Source organism: Schistocerca cancellata, unplaced genomic scaffold (genome assembly GCF_023864275.1).
Source record: "Schistocerca cancellata isolate TAMUIC-IGC-003103 unplaced genomic scaffold, iqSchCanc2.1 HiC_scaffold_1066, whole genome shotgun sequence".
In the NCBI taxonomy this organism is placed as follows: domain Eukaryota; kingdom Metazoa; phylum Arthropoda; class Insecta; order Orthoptera; family Acrididae; genus Schistocerca; species Schistocerca cancellata.
The window spans coordinates 77,501-84,236 of record NW_026047066.1 but is presented as its reverse complement, the minus strand read 5'-3'; the positions used below and the strand labels follow the sequence as shown (position 1 = coordinate 84,236).

General features: G+C 56.1%; 2 non-coding genes across 2 annotated transcripts; both read right to left on the bottom strand.

The window, feature by feature from the left end:
- Positions 1-1,035: 1,035 nt before the first annotated feature.
- LOC126151473 (5.8S ribosomal RNA) lies at positions 1,036-1,190 on the bottom strand. The gene has a single exon (XR_007531981.1). It is a non-coding gene; the product is annotated as a 5.8S ribosomal RNA (ribosomal RNA).
- Positions 1,191-1,540: 350 nt separating this feature from the next.
- On the bottom strand, positions 1,541-3,446 carry LOC126151483 (small subunit ribosomal RNA). The gene has a single exon (XR_007531990.1). It is a non-coding gene; the product is annotated as a small subunit ribosomal RNA (ribosomal RNA).
- Positions 3,447-6,736: the final 3,290 nt, after the last annotated feature.

The following is a 6,736-nucleotide window of genomic DNA, read 5'->3' as shown; positions in this document are numbered from 1 at the left end:
AACAGCGGCGCGGGTCCGGGGCCGGGCCAGGTAGGTCCGTCATCCGGGAGAACCGCGCGCGCTTGCCGGGAGCCCGAGCGCCCAAAGGGGCGAATCGACTCCTCCAGATATACCGCCGAGCAGCCAGCCAGGACACCGGGGCTCTGCCCAACAGACGCGAACCGAGGCCCGCGGAAGGACAGGCTGCGCACCCGGGCCGTAGGCCGGCACCCAGCGGGTCGCGACGTCCTACTAGGGGAGAAGTGCGGCCCACCGCACACCGGAACGGCCCCACCCGCGGCGAGTGGAAAGGCAACCGGACACGACCCCGCCGCGGATTGCTCCGCGCGGGCGGCCGCCCCATCTGCCGAGGGCGGGAGCCAGTGCCGGATGGGCGTGAATCTCACCCGTTCGACCTTTCGGACTTCTCACGTTTACCCAGAACGGTTTCACGTACTTTTGAACTCTCTCTTCAAAGTTCTTTTCAACTTTCCCTCACGGTACTTGTTCGCTATCGGTCTCGTGGTCATATTTAGTCTCAGATGGAGTTTACCACCCACTTGGAGCTGCACTCTCAAGCAACCCGACTCGAAGGAGAGGTCCCGCCGACGCTCGCACCGGCCGCTACGGGCCTGGCACCCTCTACGGGCCGTGGCCTCATTCAAGTTGGACTTGGGCTCGGCGCGAGGCGTCGGGGTAGTGGACCCTCCCAAACACCACATGCCACGACAGGCGGCAGCCTGCGGGGTTCGGTGCTGGACTCTTCCCTGTTCGCTCGCCGCTACTGGGGGAATCCTTGTTAGTTTCTTTTCCTCCGCTTAGTAATATGCTTAAATTCAGCGGGTAGTCCTCGCCTGCTCTGAGGTCGTTGTACGAGGTGTCGCACGCCACACCGCCAGCCGGCTGTGCACGCTACCGAGAAAGTACCGGTATGCGAACCGCCAGGCGACGGGCGCGCATCGCACGTTTGAGGAGACGCGGCCGGCCCCACAGGCGGCCACGACACTCCCAGGTCTCCGAAGCGGGACAAACGCCGCGCGCTTCAGTATACGTAGCCGACCCTCAGCCAGACGTGGCCCGGGAACGGAATCCATGGACCGCAATGTGCGTTCGAAACGTCGATGTTCATGTGTCCTGCAGTTCACATGTCGACGCGCAATTTGCTGCGTTCTTCATCGACCCACGAGCCGAGTGATCCACCGTCCTGGGTGATCTTTTCTGTTAGTTTCCACTGTCTCTTTCAAAACAGTTGCATAGGCGGGACTGAGGCGTTTGACGGCCCTGTTCCAGCGTTCTGTGTCCAACGGCCTCACGGCCGATGGGCGTCGTACGGCTCCACACCGGAGCGGACAGGCACTCGGGCGAAAGTCATTCAAAACCGGCGCCAGGCGCCAGGTGCCGCAGGCCAGCCGCTCCAGAGCTTCAGCGCTCGTACCACACAACATTTTTCAGTTAGTTTTGAGAGGCACGCGTGGTTCCGCACGCGGCGCACGGCTGCTGCCGTACAGGTAGCGTGTTGCGCGACACGACACGCACATCGAAAGACATGCAGTCTAGTCGGTAATGATCCTTCCGCAGGTTCACCTACGGAAACCTTGTTACGACTTTTACTTCCTCTAAATGATCAAGTTTGGTCATCTTTCCGGTAGCATCGGCAACGACAGAGTCGATGCCGCGTACCAGTCCGAAGACCTCACTAAATCATTCAATCGGTAGTAGCGACGGCGGTGTGTACAAAGGGCAGGGACGTAATCAACGCGAGCTTATGACTCGCGCTTACTGGGAATTCCTCGTTCATGGGGAACAATTGCAAGCCCCAATCCCTAGCACGAAGGAGGTTCAGCGGGTTACCCGACCTTTCGGCCTAGGAAGACACGCTGATTCCTTCAGTGTAGCGCGCGTGCGGCCCAGAACATCTAAGGGCATCACAGACCTGTTATTGCTCAATCTCGTGCGGCTAGAAGCCGCCTGTCCCTCTAAGAAGAAAAGTAATCGCTGACAGCACGAAGGATGTCACGCGACTAGTTAGCAGGCTAGAGTCTCGTTCGTTATCGGAATTAACCAGACAAATCGCTCCACCAACTAAGAACGGCCATGCACCACCACCCACCGAATCAAGAAAGAGCTATCAATCTGTCAATCCTTCCGGTGTCCGGCCTGGTGAGGTTTCCCGTGTTGAGTCAAATTAAGCCGCAGGCTCCACTCCTGGTGGTGCCCTTCCGTCAATTCCTTTAAGTTTCAGCTTTGCAACCATACTTCCCCCGGAACCCAAAAGCTTTGGTTTCCCGGAGGCTGCCCGCCGAGTCATCGAGGAACTGCGGCGGATCGCTGGCTGGCATCGTTTATGGTTAGAACTAGGGCGGTATCTGATCGCCTTCGAACCTCTAACTTTCGTTCTTGATTAATGAAAACATACTTGGCAAATGCTTTCGCTTCTGTTCGTCTTGCGACGATCCAAGAATTTCACCTCTAACGTCGCAATACGAATGCCCCCGCCTGTCCCTATTAATCATTACCTCGGGTTCCGAAAACCAACAAAATAGAACCGAGGTCCTATTCCATTATTCCATGCACACAGTATTCAGGCGGGCTTGCCTGCTTTAAGCACTCTAATTTGTTCAAAGTAAACGTGCCGGCCCACCCAGACACTCAATAAAGAGCACCTTGGTAGGATTTCAACGGGGTCCGCCTCGGACGCACGGAACACGCACGAGGCGGTCGCACGCCTTCGGCTCGCCCCACCGGCAGGACGTCCCACGATACATGCCAGTTAAAACACCGACGGGCGGTGAACCAACAGCGTGGGACACAAATCCAACTACGAGCTTTTTAACCGCAACAACTTTAATATACGCTATTGGAGCTGGAATTACCGCGGCTGCTGGCACCAGACTTGCCCTCCAATAGATACTCGTTAAAGGATTTAAAGTGTACTCATTCCGATTACGGGGCCTCGGATGAGTCCCGTATCGTTATTTTTCGTCACTACCTCCCCGTGCCGGGAGTGGGTAATTTGCGCGCCTGCTGCCTTCCTTGGATGTGGTAGCCGTTTCTCAGGCTCCCTCTCCGGAATCGAACCCTGATTCCCCGTTACCCGTTACAACCATGGTAGGCGCAGAACCTACCATCGACAGTTGATAAGGCAGACATTTGAAAGATGCGTCGCCGGTACGAGGACCGTGCGATCAGCCCAAAGTTATTCAGAGTCACCAAGGCAAACGGACCGGACGAGCCGACCGATTGGTTTTGATCTAATAAAAGCGTCCCTTCCATCTCTGGTCGGGACTCTGTTTGCATGTATTAGCTCTAGAATTACCACAGTTATCCAAGTAACGTGGGTACGATCTAAGGAACCATAACTGATTTAATGAGCCATTCGCGGTTTCACCTTAATGCGGCTTGTACTGAGACATGCATGGCTTAATCTTTGAGACAAGCATATGACTACTGGCAGGATCAACCAGGGAGCTGCGTCAACTAGAGCTGAGCAGCCGGCCGCCCGGGAGTGTGTCCCGGGGGGCCCGCGCGAACACGCAAGCGTCCGCTCAATTATTCTGCAAACAGGAGGAGGCTGAGCTCCCCTGCACAATACACCTCGAAACCCTCTCAGGTCCCGGCGGCGCGCAGCGCCGTCCTAAGTACTTGGTCGGGTTCGAGAGAGGCGCAATCGCCCGGAGTTAGGCGAGTAGACGCTTTAGGTGCGACCACCCGTGCTCCCAACTGAGCTTGCCGCTGCCGACAGAGGCCCGGGAGCGTGCTGTCGTGGCATTGCCGGCGGGAGACAACACGCGCCACCTACGGTGACCGGCAGCTCCAACGCCAGCGCCACAGAAGGGCAAAGGCCCCACGTGGGTGCCGAAGCGAACTCTCCCAGCACAGCGCACGTGCCAACACGTCTGCACAACTGCGATACAAACCACCAGCGAGAACCGCTGGGGCGACCGAGCAGCAGACGGCGTCGCGGCGCCGAGTGCCGGGCGGCGGCGCATCCTCAACGCACACAGTCCTCAATCGGACCAGCACACTGCAGATGTCCACCGCGCTTCGGCACCGGGCCGGCGAGGACCCACTTTGGCTGCACGGCGCCGCGCGCAGGGTGCCCCGGCGCGCAGCTGCGCCGCCTGCCGCGTCCGTCGGCCGGCGCGCCTGCCACTGGGCGCCCCCACCAGCCGGCTGTAGCGCGTGCGCCCACGCACCGCGCGGCCAGCACGCCGGGCGGCCCCCCCCTCACCGGCCGGGGACAGTCCCACCCACCCACAGCCGCGTATCGCTTCACACCCAGATCCACATTCACGTTCATTGGTGTGGTGGGTATCGCTGACACAACCGCGTCATAGCTGTACCGATCGTTGCCCTCACAGATGTACCTCCAGCAAGATCAACCGCACCACAACGGGTTACCAGTTGTTCATTTGCGTAACGTCACCAGTAAACGTACACGTCCACGTCCATCCCCGTTTGCAAAGTCAACTATTATTGCATGCCTGCCTGTCAGGTGTCAAGACACACTACATCCGCTCACATCCACGCAACAAAATGTGCCGACTAGAGGGCACGTGGAAGGTGCCCCCGTACGTATGCGATGTCCATTGCGCGACGAACTGTCAACCGGCCTCTGTAGCATGTCGCAGATGTGGAACGCGGGACACCGTGCTATCACATTGTGTGAGAAGAGACTACTATGTCTGCATACACGCGCCACTACATGAACAGACGGCTCATGCTGATCGCCATCCACTGCGTCCATTACTCCCACACGTCTCTATGGCGTACCACACTGCAATACAGCTGTTATGGGGAGATGACACGTAGCTGTGTACACAACATTCTGAGCGGGTTGCGGTTGGACAACAATACATTAATGTAACGTGTCATATGCCATTTACAGAGCAGGTTAAGGCACAACGTGGGTTAGGTTAAGGCACAACGTGGGTTATGTTAAGGCACAACGTGGGTTATGTTAAGGCACAACGTGGGTTAGGTTAAGGCACAACGTGGGTTAGGTTAAGGCACAACGTGGGGTAGATTGCGGCACAACTTGGGTAGATTGCGGCACAACTTGGGGTAGATTGCGGCACAACTTGGGGTAGATTGCGGCACAACTTGGGGTAGATTGCGGCACAACTTGGGGTAGATTGCGGCACAACTTGGGGTAGATTGCGGTACAACTTGGGGTAGATTGCGGTACAACTTGGGGTAGATTGCGGTACAACTTGGGGTAGATTGCGGTACAACTTGGGGTAGATTGCGGTACAACTTGGGGTAGATTGCGGTACAACTTGGGGTAGATTGCGGTACAACTTGGGGTAGATTGCGGTACAACTTGGGGTAGATTGCGGTACAACTTGGGGTAGATTGCGGTACAACTTGGGGTAGATTGCGGTACAAATTGCATTACATTGCGGTGCAAATTGCGTTACATTGCGGTGCAAATTGCGTTAGGTTAAGGTGCAACACAGGTTAGGTTAAGGTGCAACACAGGTTAGGTTAAGGTGCAACACAGGTTAGGTTAAGGTGCAACAGAGGTTAGGTTAAGGCGACATAGGTTAGGTTAAGGTGCAAGATGGGTTAGGTTAAGGTGACATAGGTTAGGTTAAGGTGACATAGGTTAGGTAAGGTGACATAGGTTAGGTTAAGGTGACATAGGTTAGGTTAAGGTGACATAGGTTAGGTTAAGGTGACATAGGTTAGGTTAAGGTGACATAGGTTAGGTTAAGGTACAAACTGGGTTGTGTTTTTGGTACACATTGCGTTGTAGTACAGTACACGTTAGGTTTGGGTACGGTACACATTGTGGTATGGGATGGCGTGTTGGTGGGGGGGGGGGGGGGGCGGGGCGAGGTTCGTTCATATTGACCGTAGGAAGTGGATGCCCGAGGCAGCGTCAGTGTGTCAAAGGAGGTATGTCACGTTGGGATGCGCTTTTCGGTAGTGAGAGGGGGCGCGCCGTGTCCGAGGTTGCGGCAGACCTGTGTGTTTCATTCCTGCCAGTGTGTTTGTTCTGTAAGACGAGGCAGTGTGGTGATGTTGGGTGCACCCCTGTGTGGGACATGTGTGGGTGTTGGTGGCTTATCTGAGCAATTGTGGTTGTCGGACGAGTGGGATATTCTGTTTTATGATTGGACCTCGTGGCCTGGTTATCATAGTCTGGTTGGTGTACTGTGGCGGATAGGATGCACCGGACGTTGGTCCATGGTGGTGCTTAATTATTGCATCTGTGTCTGTTACAGGCAGAGAGTAGTGTGTGATAGAGTGTGTGGGTGACGTGTGGTTCCTTTTGTTTGCACAGACGTTCAGCATGTATAGGGGCATTTGCGTATTTGATCTATCTATGTGGGCCTGCATAGTTTACTGAGCAGTGCTGCGAGGTGACTGAACTACGAGCGACGTACTCATTTACAGCGGAATGGTTGCCTTCTACCAAAGATGGCGTATCGACTCTACGACAGCGTTGGCACCGCAGGAAGCGGTGTCGTAAAATGGCCCCCACACCGTCATCGTTGTGCGGGGTAGTGACCGTCTATATTGTGAGAGGAGTCCTGTTTGCCACTGGGCGTGGGGTCTCGCGTCCTGCGGTTCAGTGCCCCCAGGGAAGCGCGCGGACGTGGTGCTGCTGCTGCTGTAGCAAGCGAGCTACTTAGAGCATGTATAGGGACAGCGGGAATATGGCATATTGGATATAACTCTTCATGAAACGCATGATATAGGGGTGGATTGCACGTTACGAGTGCGGGAAGAGTCCGCCGTTCATCCGCTG